This window comes from Canis aureus, chromosome 6 (assembly GCF_053574225.1).
Source record: "Canis aureus isolate CA01 chromosome 6, VMU_Caureus_v.1.0, whole genome shotgun sequence".
Classification (NCBI taxonomy): domain Eukaryota; kingdom Metazoa; phylum Chordata; class Mammalia; order Carnivora; family Canidae; genus Canis; species Canis aureus.
The window spans coordinates 62,582,767-62,602,028 of NC_135616.1; the positions used below are offsets into that span (position 1 = coordinate 62,582,767).

Genomic DNA, 19,262 nt, shown 5'->3' on the forward strand with positions numbered 1-19,262 from the left:
CAGGACTGGGGAATTTTCCCTGAGAGCAGGTTGGATAGGGGGGCAAATTACATGAGGGCACCTGGGCCTGCAGGGATGGGCCAACAGAGCAGCCAGGAACAAGTGCAAACAGGAAAGGCCAGAACAGCTCTGCCGCTCCCACACTCATCAACACCTTGCTTTGTGTTTCCTTGTCCCTTGTGCACCACAACGACACCTACTCCCTGTGTGCTCCAGTCCTTTAAAATAGGCAGGCTTCACTTCCCTCCAACAAGCTCTGGAGTTCAGAGGAGATAAGCACAACCTGTACTCATCACGAACTGTACTAAATCTGTGGCCTGAGTTCAAGGCTCAACATCATTACTTACTGTGGGTTCTGTGTGTCCCTGGCTAATTCCCAACCTCCTTAGTGGACACATTCCTGTCCAAACAACCTTACTCTCTCTCTCTGTCAATAGATACAGTCACAGGCAAGTGACAGAGGTGCCACTTCTGGCCACATTGACCCTACAGATTCTTCACCTCAGATCTGTTTCTCCCTTGTACATAGCACTTCGGATTTAACAATTTTCTGACTACCTTAAATGGCTATACTCACTACTCACCACAACCCACATAACTCAGTCTGTTTATTTCTCCATTGCGTGGATCCCTTTCTGAAGCGATCTTTTTTGTTGATTTACTTGTTTATTGTGTGTCTTCCTACTAAAATACAACACGAAAGCAGGAATCTTGCCCAATGCTAACACAGTGTGTGATACTATAGATGGAAGTATGTGAAAGAATAAGTGAACACAGACTAAATGTGGCTCCAGAAGACAGAGAAGTGGGTCCTGGAGCAAGAAAGAACATCTCTGACCTACAAAGCTCACAGTTTAATGAGAAGAGAGAATAAAAAACAAAATAATTGCAATACAGTGTGAAAAGCATAAGCACAGATGTATACGTAGGAACAAAGGTGGTACAGAGGAAGGGACCTAGACATTTTCTGAAGGAAGCGATTTCTGAACTTAGTTTCAAAGAATTAGTGGAAATCTGCCAGGTAGGTAATGAGGGAAATCCTTTCAAGAGGGCCCCTTGGATCTCTATTCTGACCTAAACATTGACCTCATTTCCCTTCCCCAAGGAAACTCAGGTTAAAAATATCCTTAAAGATCACCTAGTCCAATGGTTCTTAAAGAGGACTTTGCATTTTTAAATATGTCCTCAAATTCTCTGATACTCATCTTCCGTGGAGCCTAATTCTCCTCCCCTTACCTGGGCTATATTGACTAACTCATTTCTAACGAAGACTATGTGGCAAAATGGTGAGGTGTGACCCCAGAGACTAGGTCATAAAATGTGGCTTCCATTTTACTCTCTTTCATGGGTCACTCATCCTGAAGAAAGCTACTTGTCATGTTGTGAGTACACACAAGGCAAGGTGCAAAGACCTCTTGCCCACAGCCAGTGAGCCTTTCTAGAGACAGGTTCTCTAGCTCAGTTGGGCCTTCCAGATGACAGCATCAACATCTTGGCTGCAACCTCATGAGACCCAGAGTTCCACACAGACAGAAACTGTGAGATAATAAATGTTTGTTGTTTTAAGCCACTAAATTTGGGGGTGATTTGTTACACAGCAATAGATAATACAAGGCCTCAAACAGTCTGCATTTGTGGGAATAATAACTGTATTCGCCCTGTTAGAGATTGAAACTGGAGAGTTAAAAATATTTATGTGGGGGACCCCTGGGTGGCTCAGCAGTTTAGCGCCTGCCTTTGACCCAGGGCGCAATCCTGAAGTCCTGGGATTGAGTCCCACATAGGGCTCCCGACACGGAGCCTGCTTCTCCCTCCTCCTGCATCTCTGCCTCTCTCTCTCTCTCTTTCTCTCTCTCTCTATGTCTATAATAAATAAATAAATAAATAAATAAATCTTTTTAAAAATGTTTATGTGTTAATTCATTGAAAACAACAGTAATAAATTATATAGTACATGTTAATTCAGAAAACATTTTTATGAAACATTACAATTTTGCAAAGCAAAAATTAGTTACAAGAATGGCATCATTTTACATTTGTATAAATCTCTTTATCACGTTATTTAATGGGAGATATCTGGATTTTTATATATATGTCTGCATTTAATCACTTGTAAAATCACAAATCATGTAACTTCTGAAAAACTCCACCATACACTTGTTGTTGTTTTTAAAGACTTTATTTACTTATTCATGAGAGACACACGGAGAGAGGCAGAGAGAGATGCAGGCTCCCCGCAGGCAGCCTGATGTGGGACTCCATCCCAGGACTCCAGGATCACACCCTGAGTCGAAGGCAGATGCTCAACCACTGGGCTATCCAGGTAGCCCACCATACACCTGTAAGACAGAGTGAAAAAGTCATTGATCTTGTCAAGGCTTTCTATAACACCTGTCACTAGTAGATGCATAAGTCACATGAGAGCATAACCAGTGACTAGAATCCCACTAGTTTCCAAGAAAGCCCACTGCTCCCCCAAAACATCACTGGTGATTAGAATGCTCTTACCTCTGCCACACTACCATTGCTCCCCCATTAGGCTGGTGCATGCTTCTTAAGACCATTCACAATAAGTTTAATCATTCCTTTAAGGCTAAGATGCTTATATAGTTTATTTTAAGGATTATTTATAACTCTACAGTTTACAGGGTACTTTTGCCCATTTTCCCTTAATAAATAGCTCAAAAGAAGAACAGTTCCTGATACTTCCAAGGACCTTATGATCTCTTACCAGACACAAATATTCCTAGAGCGACTGTTTTCAGATTATCAGACTGCCAGAACTTAGAGATGACATAAGGGATGGTAAAATTAAAAGAACACTGAAAACAATCAGTGCAACTTATTTATTTTATTTTAAGATTTTATTTTCAGGGGCATCTGGGTGGCTCAGTCAGTTAGGCATCAGCCCTAGGCTCAGGTCACGATCTCAGGTCCAAGGATCAAGTCTCACATCAGGCTCCCTGCTCAGCGGGGAGTCTGCTTCTCCCTCTCCCACTGCTGTTTCCCCTGCTCATGCTCTCTCTCTCTCTTTCTCTCTCACTGACTCTCTCTCTCTCTCAGATAAATAAAGCAATCTCTATACCCAAAACAGCTCAAACCTACAACCCTGAGATCAAGAGTCACACACTCCACAGACTGAGCCAGCCAGCCAGGCACCCATCAATCAATTCACTTGAAAGCAGAGATTTCTTTTTTCTGCTTAAGGCACAGCTTTCTGATTGCATTAGATATCCAAGTCTTGTGTTTTAAGTTCCTCCTATAGCATCCTGAAAGTTTCATGCATGTTTCCACATGCCTCTCATGCACATTTGGGGTTTAGTTGTTCACCAAAATTGTTCCCCAGGTCCCTGTTTAGAGATGACGTTGGAGATGACGTCTGCTGGTTTGTCAGAATGGAAAGACAAACTTTGTGGCTGGTTCTGAAACATAGAAACAAGCCTGAAAATATTTCCCAAAAAACTATCCAGAATAGAGAATAACGTTTCTCTTCATGTTACCCTAAACTCTGAAGAGAAAGAGCAGTGCTCAGTCAGAGTTAAAACTTGAGAGGAGAAATCCTCTCCTATCCACATCAAAATACGTGGCAGCACTCCTACTACCCCCTTACCCAGAAAGCACACTGTTGATGGGAATGTAAGTTGGTGCAGCCACTATGGAAAACAGTATGGAGGCTCCTCAAAAAACATAAAATAGAATTACCATATTATCCAGCAACCCCACTTCTGGGTATCTACCCAAATGAAATCAGGATCTCAAAGTGCTATGTACACCCCATATTCATTGCAGCATTACTCACAATAGCCAAGACCAACAAACAATATGAGTGTCCACTGACAGATGGCTAAAGAAATGGAATGGAATGGAATATCATTATCCATAAGATTGGATACAATTGAATATTATTCATTCGTAAGAAGGTAGGAAATCCTGCCCTTTATATGGACGAAACTAGAAGGCATTATGCCAAGTGAAATAAGGCAGATGAAGACAGACACTGTATGATCTCACTGATATGAGAAAGCTAAAAAAAAAAAAAAAAAAAAAGTTGAACTCATAGAGACTAGAATGGTGGTTACCAGGGGCTAGAGGGTAGGAGAATGGGGAGATGTTGGTAAAAGGATACAAATCTTCAGTTCTAAGTATTGAAGACCTAGTGTACAGCATAGTGACTTTAGTTGATAACTCTATATTGTATACTTGAAAGTTGCTAAAAGAACAGATCTTATGTAAGCATTCTCACCACATACACACAAAACAGGTAACCACGTGAAGTGACAGATGTGTTAATTAACCTTATTATAGTAATCATTTCAAAATACATACATATATCAAGTCATCACAATGTGCAGCTTCTCTTACAATTTTGTCAATGATACCTCCATAAAGCTGAAAAAAAAAAAACAACAAAGAAAGTGAATATACGGTTACAAAGAAATCATGATGTATACTTAAATAACACAAGTTTATATACTGTCAATTATATGTCAATAACTGGGGAAAAATAAAAAAATATAAGAAAAAAGAAATAAAAGTGAAAACAAAAGGAATTGAATCTACCTGACAGGCATTTGTTAATATTTTCAATGTCCTAATTCAGAAGGCTCCATTCAGAAAAGATACTTCTATTACCTTTCAGGATTTATGGAACAGAACATTGTCCCCCAAAAAAATCTAAATTAATATCACACAATTCATTCAGCTATTTCTTATTCCCCCACTGTATAATAGAGGAAAGTGTAAGATTAGCGATTTACTTTTGATAGTAACAGCTAACATGTATTGGGCACTTACTGTATCAAGGATTGTACTAAGTGCTTTTCAGCTTTAGCTCGTTTAATCCTAATAACTCTACTAAGTACCATTGTTATACCATTTTACAGATGGGAAAACAGTTTAGAACACAAACAGCTATGGTCCCAGAACTAGAAAATGGCAGAGAAGGAATTGAAAGCAATTTATGAAATGCCAAAGTTCAACCTCTGAATCAATGTACTGTACAAATCCAGTAACATGATAAACCTTGAATACATTTGGATTGAAATGGTAATTTTTTTACACTTTGATCTTGGAAATGATGAACTGGGAACTACCTGGTAACACCAGAATAAAAGCTTTTGACTTGTCACAACATGCCTATCATGTAGAAGACCTTGAAATGACCTTCCAGAGCAGGAAAAATGTTCACTTTAACAGTGACTCAAGATATTTGAAAACTAACAAAAGGAGAAAAGAAACAGTAAAAAATTGATTTGAATGCAGAAGAAGGATACTAATTAAAGCCATCTGTGTGGTTCCATGTACATTTATTTACATGGTTATATAGATTTTGTGCATTTATTATATATGTTTTCATTTATAGCAACAAGTTCTTCCCATTGGACCTCTCAGACCACATCTGAATGCTGAGAAGTGGCATAGTATGGGCTTGAGGGCCGTCTTCATGTGGGTCTGAAACCTTCTGCATCTTCTATTGGCTGTGTGGCCCTGGACAAGCCATATAAATTCTCTAACCTCAGTTTTCTCACCTATAAAATGGAGGTAAAAAAAAAAATAGTGAAGGATATGCTTTCAATATAGGATTTAATACATGTAAAGCACATGGTGCTTTGCTTTAATATTTGTACCATTATAATGAGCAATAAGTATGGCCATCTGATCAGTTTTGAACACTTGAAAGAGTTTTGTTTTTTTAATTAGAGGAAAGCACTGTCCTCACCTCCCTCTGTTCTGCTGCTGTGTTTCTAATTTATCATCTCACTTCCTCACCACCTCCCATCCTGGGACTTCTGTATCATTTCAGCAAATACAATAACTTGCTAAAGAGAGGGGAAAGACAATACACAGAATAGAGGACTGGAGTAACAGAAGAATGAGAATAAAAAGTGGAGGCTATTTTTAAGTTTATAAAACAACCTCAGCTGACATGTGGCAGAAATAGATCTACATCGTGAACAGAGAAGGGACCGTTCTTCGTGAAACTTCTTGGAGTGAAAGGGCAAAATGTTTATAGCAGTGAACTAGCCAGGGATGGTGGAGACCAGACCTGACCATTCCACAGGCAACGTTCCTGTCTGGCCACAAAGAAATATCCAGTATCCAGATACAATCACACTGATTGCACCATCAGAACAGCCAAGACATCTAAACTAGGAACACGTGAGCCCAGAGGCATATTCTATGGGATTTTAGAAGACTGAATGGGGAGAACCAAGAGATATCATTCCAGGGCTTGCTACTGGCTTTAAACATATGGTATTAAACATGTATAAATTGGAGATAACACAGACCATCTGCAAAGCGTGCATGAACAAATTAAGTGCTCAGTAATCTTTGGGAAACACTCATGTCTGATACACCTTTTATTAAAGGGGAAGAGAAAGTAGATCACAGGTTCTCAGCTTAGAATGGAGAGTGGGCTCAGCATCTGAGCCTGGTGAGAAAAAAGAAGTTGCTTCTGGGGGCCTGGAGGGCAGAGAAACAAGGAATCCTCCTACGAGCCTGTATTGGGGTCTACACACAGATGTCATTTGTGTTTAGAAGAGTATTTATTATGTTTGAGATTTATTATACAAGAAGAATATTGTCAATGGACCAACTTCTAATGGATAGGTAGTTGGCGAAATACTTATCGTTGACTCACTGTTTGTTCTTGGGAAAGCTATTTAATCTTTGTCATTTTAATTAGTCTGTCAAGCAAATATGGGAAAAACTATGGCCTCCCCCTGCATTTTAGAGAACTGAACCAGAGGGCCACTGCCCATCAGGAGAGCCACCACTCAGCACAGATCCGTTCTTCCAAGTCCCTGATGAAAAACTCTGTTCTGTCACAACCGCCTGTGGAGAAGGGAGGAATGGGTCATGAAATCTCATGTGGAAATTCAAAAGGTGAAAAAGAACAGGTGAGAGTAGTCAGTGGCCTGAGGTATCAATGGAATTTGAGACAAATGGTGAAAAATAAGAAAATATAAGACATAGAAGAAAGCACAGCACAATATCCAAAAAATAGAAGAAAACATCCCCACTGAGTTTTGCAATCTGAAGGCATAAATAAAAAATAACAGTAAAAATTAGGAAGGAAGGTTGAATCCGTGGGGGGGTGGGGGCAGAATTAAAGTAAAAAAGACAGTGTTAAGAAAATTCTAGAAGCTCATTCCAAAAATAAAACCAGGCAGAGTTAAAATGAGGGACAAAAAGTAAAACAGTCATGAATACGGAAGATGTCCTCCTTTTGGGCTCTTTCTTGTTCATTAACTTTTAATTCCTTCCCCTTAAATAAATGATTGCAAGTTATTGTCCATTTCTCCTGGCTTTACAAAAAAAAAAAAAAACTGCCTCACAAGAACCATGAAGCCAGTAATAAGTTGTTTTAATGATAAGTGTAAATTGGCCAACTGAAGAACAGTGCTTCAGGAGGAGTCACGGAAAGTGAGAAGCCAGGAATCTGAGTGTATCTGTATTCTACCCAGCATCAAGCAGGGAGAGAGACACTGGGACTCATTTCTATCCGGACTTTAAATCCTTGCCTCTGGAACCCATGTGAAGTGCATCAATGAAATGGATTTTTTTTTTAATGTGTAAAATTGAGTGTAAGATCCTGGATCCCCTGTAAGGGAACACAAAGTAATCTTTGCATCTCCCCTACCATGCTAAAACTAATCCCGTGCAGGTCTACAGGGGTGCCTGCCAAGTGTCCTTGCCAGGCCCCATCACAGACCCCAAATGGAGTAGGAATTTCTTCTGACCCTGAGTGGCATTCTTCAATTGTGACTTTAGGAGAAACAAACATATTAGCGATGTGTTTTTTTCTTTCTTAAATCACAATCTAAGCAAACTAATAAACTAAATTTATTACACAATTAGTTATAAATATCTCAACTGATAATGGTACACATTTCAACTCTGACCGCCCATCTCTCTGGCTACAGGTGGCTTTGTAGCATCTCAGATCAACTCCGTCTTCAGGATTTTTTTTTCTGATTCTGGATATTTTTTACATGTACATGAATATTCACATGTATGTGTATAGTTTACATGCAACACACATACACAGCCGATGTATATCTACAATACTTTCTAGATGACCTCTGAATTTCCTTAATAGCCAGTTATTCAATTATAAGTGTTTATTCCCCTTGCTAAAAAGGTGTTTTTAAACTATTCCTACTATCCTCTATTCCCCAGTGCTGATCTGCAGAATACATAGAAAAAACTAGTAGGGATCAAGTTAAAAATGCAGATTCCTGGGACCCACCTCTAAAAATCCAGGTTCAGAAGCACTGGGGTAAGGCCCAGAAATCTATATTTTTTAACATATTCCCTATTTTGAGACAAGAATGGACATAACTGCCTGAGCTCCAATATCAACTCCCACTTTTCCTCTGTATTGGGCAGATTACTTTCTCTCTGCCTTCCATGCCCAATTTTGGGGGAAGGGAAAGTAGTATATGTGGCACTAGCATGAGGATTAAGTCAGTTAACAACGGTTAATCCTTGAAACCGTATTAATGGGTACTCAAACATCTTAATCATTTCTTGTCTTATGCACATTTATATAATTGTTTTTGAAGGTTTGGGGTTTTGCTTTTGTTTTCAAATAAGTATGCAACTATTTTTGCATGCAAAAAAAAGAAAAAGCTAACCCTCCTTCCCCCTGGGGGATGGGTTTGGGGATGGGTATGAACATCCCCAAGGCTACAGGAACACCAGTACCCCTTCCTCCCCCATGCATTTATATGTAAGCTGTGTTGTGCAGACCTGCAGCCCACCCCTCACCCCACCCCATGCTCCTCCTGCAAAGGACCAGGCAAGCTTCCAGTCTCAAAGTGGCCCTTCCTCTTAGACTCTTGCTCCTTCAGGGCATGCCTCGACACTCTCGGGAAATTGGGCAACACCCCATAACTGCCTGCCTGGCCACAAGGCCACTTCGCTGTGCCTTTTTTCTTCCCCTTTAGGCCCCTAGCCACCCTATTTCCTGGGTTCCTGCCCTGCCCTCCCCCACCACATTTGCTCTGTGACAGACTCCTGTGCCTTTCCTTTCTGGTATTTAGCACAAGTTCTAATGATATATTAATTTACTAAAGTAATGGAGGCAAGAGCCATGTCTACTTGGCTCATTACTATATTGTAGCTCCTAATACTGTTCTTGGCACAGAGATGGCACTCGGTAACACATTTTAAATGGATGGATGAGCAAACAACTGCCCCCATCTGCCAAGCCACTCCATGTTGCCTGACCCCAGGGACTGTCTCAGGCAACCCGAGTCAGGGGCAGCCGGTCTGTTGTCCCTAGGGCCTGGCGGAGAAGAAAAATTGATTTATGAGGTGGGTGCCCCCAGCAGGACTATCCTCTAGGAAATAAAGCAGCCCCTTCTTTGGGATGGTTCCTGTGCTGCCACTCTGCAATTGTCCCTCCCCAGATGGCAAGAATAGGAATAAATCGCCACTCTTCAAAAGGAACCCCCTCTCTTGACCTACCACCCCCTACCAGAAACACCTCCAAGCATTTTAAACCCTCCACTCCTTTTCCTGCCCACTCCCCCATGCAGACAAACCCTGCCTGAGAGACCGATAGACCTCTCTTAGTCCTCTGTGGTGGCAGGTCCTCTTCAGATAAAATGAAATGGCAATACGTTCAAGTTAATTCTACAAGGATTCTGGATTTTGTAGTGATTTCTAATAAACTAGTGTTTACTAGAAAAAACCATACCTGTTTTTCCAACCAAAATAATCCACCCCTAACTAATAAGTTTCGAGGTTCCTGGATGAGATGTGTTAAAATAAATAATACTTTCATGCTAGTGTGGCAGTAAAGGTGAAATGCTCCCAATACCAATCCATTAAAACATAGGAATTTTATCCAGATACTGCTCTAGGTCTTTATTTTCTAGATCTCCTTTATGTTCATCCTCAAGAAACATATTCACATTACCTAGTAAAAGGGAGAGAAGGTCGGAGTGAATTTTTCTAATTACTTTGCCACCTATGACATGGTTGCTTCCTCACCAGTTACATTTTCTATTCAAACATATTGAGTTCATTTTTGAGTTTCGTTGTCTGGGCCTCAGATTTTTACATAATTTCTAGGCATGGAGCAAAAAAGAACAATTAAAATATGTGCTGGCTCACAGGTTATTCTGATCCTGAGAATTGTATTTGCTTCTCTTTAATCCTCCCTTATTAAGTATACTTCTAAGAAGTGACTTCATGCATCTTGCAACATACCGCACCCTTTAAAGTGGAGGCTTCCGTTGGAGCGCTTCCTAAAACCCTGTGCTGCTTTGCATAATGCTCCCCAAGCCCTTATATTAGAAAAAAGATAGGCATCTGCCCGGTGCCTCTTATCCTATCAGTTCCCAAAGGCACAAAGCATGAGCTACATGTCGTAGTCTCTATACAAAAGCAGGAAAAGTCATTGCCATGGAATCGTATACATTTGTTTAATGTCATTTTAAACTGTCATCAACTTCACTGTCTACTTACAAATCCACCTTCCTACCACCACAGAGGATGCCCAGGACTCTAGGACTCAGACCTGGATCACTCTACCCTCCATTGTTACTTCCACACCTGTGGAAAGCATCTTAGCAAAGATGCTTCTGTGTGAAGTCACTTCTTCTCCTTCTCACTACCACTTTTATCCAATATTAATCCGTCTTTTTTTCTTTAGTCTGAGGTAAATCTGTCTAGAAAAGCTTCAAAGTTTTTCACTTGCTCCAAGAAAAGCTTCCAGAACAAGATTGTCAACCTGGATTGAGAACATATTTAAGCAAATGCAAATTACATGATTTTTAATTTCTTTTACCCAACTTTAGCTAGGAAAAGCACAAAGGACTCACAAGATGAAGATTATACTGAGTTGTGTGCTGGAATTCCAGGATTCCTCATTTTTTTCCCCCTTAATCCTGGCCACTTCTCAAATATCCTTTACTAGTTCCTCCTCATCTGTTTGACACCTTTTTTAAATGTATTTTTAAATAGCTAATGCTGTTAAATTGAGACATGATTTATATGCCATAAACTTCACATGTTTTAAGCATTCAATTCAGTGATTTTGGGGGTAAATTTAAAGTTACACAACCACACTACTACAATCCAGTTTGGGAACATTTTCATCACTCGAAAAAGGTCCCTTGTGTATGTTTCTTAGCCAGGAGCTTAGTCTTGGACCACTGCTCTTTATACTCACATCCTAGATGATCGCATCTGGTCTCCACATTTTAAATACCAGATGCATACTGATGACTCCCAAAATCTATATCCCCACCCTGAACCTCTCCCCTCATCTCCTCTCAGATGTCTAATAGGCATCTCAAACTCAGCATGCCCAAAACTGAGTTTTGATCTTTCACTAAAACTGCTCCTCCCACAATCCTAACCAGTTAATACTAATTGTTTAGTCCAGTTGCCCATGCCAAAACCCTAGGAGCCATCCTGACGCCTCTCTTTCTTCACATCCCAACACCCAATCCACCAAGAGGTCTTATTGGCCCTACCTATAAACTATAACCAGAATCCAGCTACTTCTCATGCCGACACTGCTACCAGCTGGGCCTAAGCCACCACATTTCCCTGCTGGATTTTTGCCAGAGCCCCATTACTGTTCTCCTGCTTCTGGACTTCCTCCTTACTTTCAGAAGCCCAAGTGATTCTTTCATTTTATTTTTTTAAGATTTTATTTATTTATTCATGAGAGATCCAGAGAGAGAGAGAGAGAGGGGCAGAGACACAGGCAGAGGGAGAAGCAGGCTCCATGCAGGGAGCCCGATGTGGGACTCGATCCCAGGACCCCAGGATCACGCACTAGGCCAAAGGCAGGTGCCAAACTGCTGAGTCACCCAAGCATCCCCCAAGTGATTCTTTTAAGTTTTAAGCCAACCTATGTCACAACTCCGCTCAAAACCCTGCAATGGCTTCCCATCTTACACAGAACAAAAGCCAATATGCTTACAGCGGCTCACTGGTCCCCAGAGGCACTCCCCAGGAGCACCTGTGGTTCCCATAAGGCCTCAACTCCTAGCGCTACTCCCCTTGTTCTCTGCTTCAATTTCACTGGCCTCCTTGTTCTTCCTCAAACACATCTGGCTCAGAACTTCGGCACTGACTATTCCTTCTGATCGCAAGACTCTTCCCCAGGAAACTGCCTAATTTCTTTTTATCTCCTATAAGTCTTTCCTCAAGTCTTACTTTTCAGTGAGACCTATCACTATCACCCTGTTTAATACCATAGATTCCCCCCTGCATTCTCAATTCCCCTTACCTTATTCTACTTCTTCTTATTGCATGGAATTTCCCACTCTTTAACTTGACAAGCTGCTTTAAACACTTGACAGGAAAATGCAAAGGGCAAAGAAGAGCCAAGATAATTTGGAAGGAGAATGAGGAAGGATATTACCTCCACCAGATTTGTTTTTAAAGATTTTATTTATTTATTCATAAGAGACACAGAGAGAGAGAGAAGCAGAGACACAGGCAGAGGGAGAAGCAAGCTCCATGCAGGCAGCCCGATGCAGGATTCTATCCCTGGACCCGGGATCATGCCCTGCGCCCAAGGCAGATGCTCAACCGCTGAGCCACCCAGGAATCCCACCCCTAGTAGATATTAAACTCACTATAAAGCCACAACCATTAAAAGGGTACAGCAATGGTGCAGAGATGGAAAAAATGGGACCAATTAAATAGGACAAAGGGCCCAGAAATAAACCCATGTCTACATAGGAACTTGGCAGATGACATGCTAGCATCACAAATCATTGAGAACAAAAAGATTATTTAATAATTTGTGCCAGGGGCATCTGGGTGGCTCAGTGGTTGAGCATCTGCCTTTGGCTCAGGTCCTGGAATCAGGTCCCACATCAGGCTCCCCACAGGGAACCTGCTTCTCCCTCTACCTATGTCTCTGCCTCTCTCTCTGTGTCTTTCATTAATAAATAAATAAAATCTTTAAAAAAATTAACTTGTGCCAGGACAATTGGCTTTCTATTTAGAAAAAGATAAAATTAGATATCTATTTTACATCACACACAAAGTAGATTCCAGAGGGATTAAGGGGCTAAACACAAAAAGAAAAACTTTCAAACCTTAGAATAAAATATAAGAAATATATTTATGGGGGATCCCTGGATGGCTCAGCGGTTTAGGGCATCGAAGGGCATGCCCTTCGGCCCAGGGCATGATCCTGGAGTCCCAGGATCGAGTCCTGAGATGGAGTCCCACATCGGGCTCCCTGCATGGAGCCCGCTTCTCCCTTTGCCTGTGTCTCTGCCTCTCTCTCTCTTTCAGTTTGTGTCTCTCAAGAATAAATAAATACAATCTTTAAAAAAAAAAAAGAACTATATTTATGACATCTGAGTACAGAAAGTTTTCTCAACAAGACAAAAAATGCACAACCATAATAAAACTAAAAGGCAGCCTATGGAGTGGAAGAAGATGTTTGCAAATGACATATCCAATAAAGGGTCAGTATCCAAAATATATGAAGAGCTTATAAAACTCAACATCCCCAAAACAAAAAATTCAATTAAAAGATAGGCAGAAGACATGAGCAGATATTTCTCCAAAGAAGACATACAGATGGCAAACAGACACATGAAAAGATGCTCAACATCACTTACCATCAAGGAAATGCAAATCAAAACTACAATGAGATTTCACCTCACACCTGTCAGAATGGCTAAAATTAACAACATAAGAAGCAACAGGTATTGGCAAGGACGTGGAGAGAAAGGAACACTCATGCACTGTTGGCGGGAATGCAAACTGGAATACAGTATAGAGGTTCCTCAAAAAGTTAAAAATAGAACTACCCTATGATCCAGTAATCGCACTACTGTGTATTTACCCAAAGAATACAATACTATTCAAAAGGATACATGCACTTCTATGTTTATAGCAGCATTATCAACAATAGTCAAGTTACGGAAGAGCCCAAATGCTCATCAACTGATGAATGGATAAAGAAGAGGTGCTATGTATGTGTGTATATACATATATATATATACACATACATACACACACATACACACATTATATACACACACATTATATATATATATATATACACACACACACACTTACATACTATGAAATATTACTTAGCCATAAAAAGAATGAAATCTTGTCATTTGTAAGGACATGGATAGAGCTAAAGAGTAAAATGCTGAGCAAAATAAGTCAGAGAAAGACAAGTACATGATGATATTCATATGTGGAATTTAAGAAACAAAATAGAAGATCATAGGGAAAGGAGAGAAAAAATAAAATAAGATGAAATCAGATGGGGATACATACCATTACAGACTCTTAACCATAGGAACCAAACTGAGGGTTGCTGGAGGGGAGAAGGGTGGGTGATGAGGTAACTGGGTGATGGGCATTAAGGAGGACACTTGATCATGAGCACTGGGTGTTATCTGCAACTGATGAATCACTAAACTCTACCTCTGGAACTAATAATACATAGAGGGTTTAAATAAATACAAATGAATAAAATAAAATTTAAAGGCACCTGGGTGGCCCAGTCAGTTAAGTGACTGACTGGCTCAGATCATGATCTTAGAGTCATGATATTGGCTCCACAATGGGCTCCATGCTGGGTATAGAGCTGCTTGAGTCCCTCCCCACCCCCACACTCATGCATGCTAAATAAATAAATAAATAAATAAATAAATAAATAAATAAATAAAATGTAAATGTTAATATATATGAATAGGCAGAAAATTTACTAAAGAGGAAATTTATCTGGTCAATGTACATATGAAATATTTTCAATCTTACTAAATGATATATAATTAAAGTGATAATGATTTTCAACTGGGTTCACAAAATATAAAAGTAAACCTGATAAGGCAAAGTGTAATTCATAAGAATATAGGGGGAAATGAAACTTTTACACAATAATTTGGTATGTAAGTTGGTCTAACTACTTTGGAGAACAATTTGACAATATCTAATAAAGCTTGAAATGTATGAATGGTACAATCTTATAGGTTCATTTTTAGAAATGTACCTGGAGAAACTCTCTTATATGCACACAAAATTACATACAACAATGTTTATTGCAATTTTGCTTGTGATTGCAAAAAATAATGGGAAATAATTTAGATGGTCATCAACAAGAGAATGTATAAATAATTGTGATACTGTATGCATTGAACTAATCATAACAATAAGTTTCAAAAACATCACTATTAATTTTTTTAAAAGATTTTATTTATTTATTCATGAAAGACACAGAGAGAGAGGCAAAGACATAGGCAAAGGGAGAAGCCAGCTCCCTGTGGGGAGCCTGATGCGGAACTTGATTCCAGGACCCCAGGGTCATGACCTGAGCCAAAAGCAGATGCTCAACCACTGAGCCACCCAGTGGCTGTGATTTAAAAAAAAAAAAAGTACAAAATCATATATTGAATAGAATATTCATTGTGTTAACTTTTATAATACAAGATATTTTAAATATAAACACATCTATTAAAAATGTAAGCCACATACAAGGAAAAAATATATACACTTGTAGATCACAGAAACAGACAAAATCTTTCCTCCCCTCCTAGAAATCTACTCCCCCGTATAATATTTACCACTACTTTCAGTGGTATTTCCCTTTTTTTTTTTTTGAATGTCCAGTGGTATTTCCAAGAAGCAAAGTCTATTTTCCCATCTCTTTAGTCTGATGTCTTTGTTGACACTCATTTTCACCAACAGAATGCAGGGAAAGCAATGTTTTGCCAGAGGCCTTATACATTTCCATTCCACTTTCCCTCTTTGAACCTCTCTGTTGCCTTGTGAATAAGCCAGAGCTAGGTTGATGAGTAATGAGCAACCCATGGCCAGCCAATTCCATCACTTCAAGCCTACAATCAGCTAACCACCAGACACATGATTAAGACCACATCATGATGAGCTAGCTCCCTGCTGACCTGCCAGTTGACCGTAGACACATGAGCAAGCCTTATTAAGATCAGCCCACTCTATCTCATATCAATAGAACCACCCAGCTGACCTATAGACTCATGAATAATAATTGGTTGCTGTTTTAGGACTCTAAGAGCTTGGAGTAATTTTTTACACACAGCGATAGGTAAGTGCTGCATACACCATCTTCAGAACAATGACCTCTTAGGAGAAAGGGAAGGAAAGAGTATTAAGGAGAGACAAAGACCTTTACCTTTTACACTGAATTTTTTAAGAATTTAAAAACTCTCAAATCCTTTGTAAAATGTGGATTGCAGTAACTTGAGTCTGTTATATTATTTCCAGAATTACTCTGAATACTTGAAATGCTGCCTAATTTGTTTAAAGAAACATGCTACTATTGTTTTAATTTTTGACATATTCATATGAATAGAGTAGAACAAGACATGACTACAAGATTTGTTTCATCACTGGGATCTCATGCAGACTGGCTACATAGAAACTTGGAGATATTAAACTTTGACTTATGTTCTTGACCACATGAGCCACCATGACTCAGACTAACTAAGTATTATGGTCACACCTAATTCTGCTAGTAGCACATAAAAAAGAGCTAAGAGAAAAAAATCAAACCCTCAATTAATCATAACTCAAGAAGCACATTCTCTTTCATGAAAAAATCTATTTGGGGAAACAAAGACAAAAATGTTATCAAAGATATTCTTTGATTTTCAGATTAAGCGTTAGCATCAGCGATGAGTCATGCTAATCTTCTCATGTTCAGTATTAAGGTAGGAGAGTAGCTGTACACTTCTGAGAAATATTTTCATCAAAGGCTGGGGGTTTCTACTTGATCTTCATTCTACCAAAAACTTAATTTCACTTTGCTTCCCATTCGGCATGCTCCTTTTATTGAAAGAGTTGCTTCTTTCCTCTCTTTCTTTCTTTCTTTCTTTCTTTCTTTCTTTCTTTCTTTCTTTCTTTTTTCATTCTTTCTTTCTTTCTTTCTTTCTTTCTTTCTTTCTTTCTTTTTTTTTTTTTCCCTATATCTTGCTAGAACATACACTTCACAAAGACAAGTGTATTTGCTGAATCACAAGGAAGAGGGTTTTGGTGAAGATGAAAGAATGCATGTGAAGCCCTCACAGTTGACCATGGGTGTTGCTTAGTTAAATGTAAGATTGAGTTCACCTGCCAATATAAGTATCTAGCAAATTTGAACTTTTGCATTGACTACTGTCAGGTGTAAATTTTTTAAAACTTTTGAATAAAGTTAATTATAAGAAAAAATAGCGTGGTTTATTTCATTTTTGCTGCAATGTAATTCCAAGATTTAAAAAACTCACACTGTAAGAGGATTGGGAGAAGACCTTAAAAATAATCTATGCAAAACTAGGTCTATCAATCATGTTTCAACTATACAATAATTTAAAAATTAAAATGAAAAATAAAAATTTGGGATCCCTGGGTGGCTCAGCAGTTGGGTGCCTGCCTTCGGCCCAGGGCATGATCCTGGAGTTCCGGGATCAAGTCCCACATCAGGCTCCTTGCACAGAGCCTGCTTCTCCCACTGCCTGTGTCTCCGCCACTCTTTCTTTCTGTGTCTCTCATGAATAAATAAATAAATAAATAAATAAATAAATCTTTAAAAAAATAAAAATTGTTACTATTATTTAAAAAAAAAAAAACTAGACTCATCCATAAATCCCAAGTCCCTAATGCTGAAAAAGTTCCACTAATGTTTACGTGCCAAGAGATTTCTAAAGAGCCAGTATCCCTGGTTTTGATAGGATCCTTTCACTCTAAACCCCATAATCTAATTAAATGAAGAACCCAGTCTGTACCTAATACATTGGGTGAAAACATAGCAAGCAATGACCAATCTCTCTGCCATTTGGAGCCAGGAATACAAATACTTCCTTTACATGGAAAGTAATGGATAGAGTGAGACCAACATCATTCCAGGTGGCAAGAGATGAGAAATGGCATTTGTGGCCAAAAGACAAGGTCAAGGGAGGGGATTTGGAAGAGTCTGAGGTGAGACAAACAGACAAAACAAAGTAGGAAGTGTATGCTCTGTGGCAAGTCAAGTCACATATGAGCCAGGCCAGCAGAATAAATTAAGGCTACCCAGAGCTAAGAATGAATCAATCTCATTTATAAACGGGCTAACCCTTTCCAACTTACTTATCTATTAATATATTAAATGCCCTCTTTTTTTTCTGCTGCTTCTACCATCCATAAGTGATTAAGATATAGTTTGTTATCAGTTGTTTAGGTTTAATTTCTAATAAAGAATGATGATACAGCTTCAAGAATAGTAAATCTGAAGGCCAGTATGGCAGAGTTAACCAAATAGCACAATCACCTATTTTAATATTTGAGGAAATAAAAATCAAAAATATGTATCAATAATATTTAAAATATGAATATTGCTTACTATACTTTACATGGCATAGAAGTTTATACATATTAATTCATTTGATAATATAATACCTTTGTGAAAACCAATACTACTATCATCCCCATTTTACAGATGTAGAGATTGAAGCACAAATCCTAGCTAGTACTTGGTAGACCTGAGGTTTGATCCCAAGCAGTCTAAATCCAGAGCTTATATCTTTAACCACCATATGATTCTGCTCCCAAATAGACAAAATAGGTATGTGAGCAATGTGAAAGCAAAAAGGAATAAAAGCCCTCAAGCACTAGACAAGAAGAGTCTAAACTTATGTCATAAACTTTGAAAAGATAAATCTAAAAAAATAGAAATAAAAGGAATTGAGAGTGTCTATTAGTCCTGTTCTTAGTTACCAGAAACAATATTGAATATTTTGAGTAAAACAAATCCAGAAAATTCTTGCTAACACATCTCTCCTCTCTCCCCACTCCACCCCCAGAATTTAGAGATATGTGCACCGATGAGTGCACGGCAGTATCAGGAGGAGTTAACACTCCAGGCTTTACCATTTTCCAGGGCTCCATGAAAAACTGGAAAATGAACTAAAGCCTGAGAGAATCTGTCCAAGAATAAAATGCATTCCCAACTAGTTTAACTGATCTTCAGTATAAAATATTTAACAAAATCTCAGATGAGAGAATGGGGATCAGGTCTTCCAATGAAGACTGCATGTAGTTCTAACCTCATTATGTAGCTCATAAACCATGCTCTGAATGAAGAGAAACAAATCTCAGATGAGGTAGAAAGTGTCCAGAAGAATGCACCTACATCAGAGCAAACTAAAGTTCAGTCCACATTGAAAATGAGCAAGATAAAAATTAATGACTTAGCAAGGCAAACACATACAAAGGATAAAAAAAATAAAATAAGATTAAAAAATAATTTTTTG

The 19,262-nt window shown here is 39.0% G+C and overlaps 1 long non-coding RNA gene across 1 annotated transcript in view; it reads right to left on the minus strand.

The window, feature by feature from the left end:
- Nucleotides 1–2,168: 2,168 nt before the first annotated feature.
- Nucleotides 2,169–19,262, minus strand: part of LOC144316234 (uncharacterized) — a 54,477-nt gene continuing 37,383 nt past the window's right edge. Inside the window, exons 3-4 of the long non-coding RNA XR_013382088.1 lie at nucleotides 4,327–4,389; nucleotides 2,169–2,339 (exon numbers count right to left, since the gene is read on the minus strand). This is a non-coding gene — a long non-coding RNA (uncharacterized LOC144316234). The remainder of the gene's footprint in view (nucleotides 2,340–4,326; nucleotides 4,390–19,262) is intronic.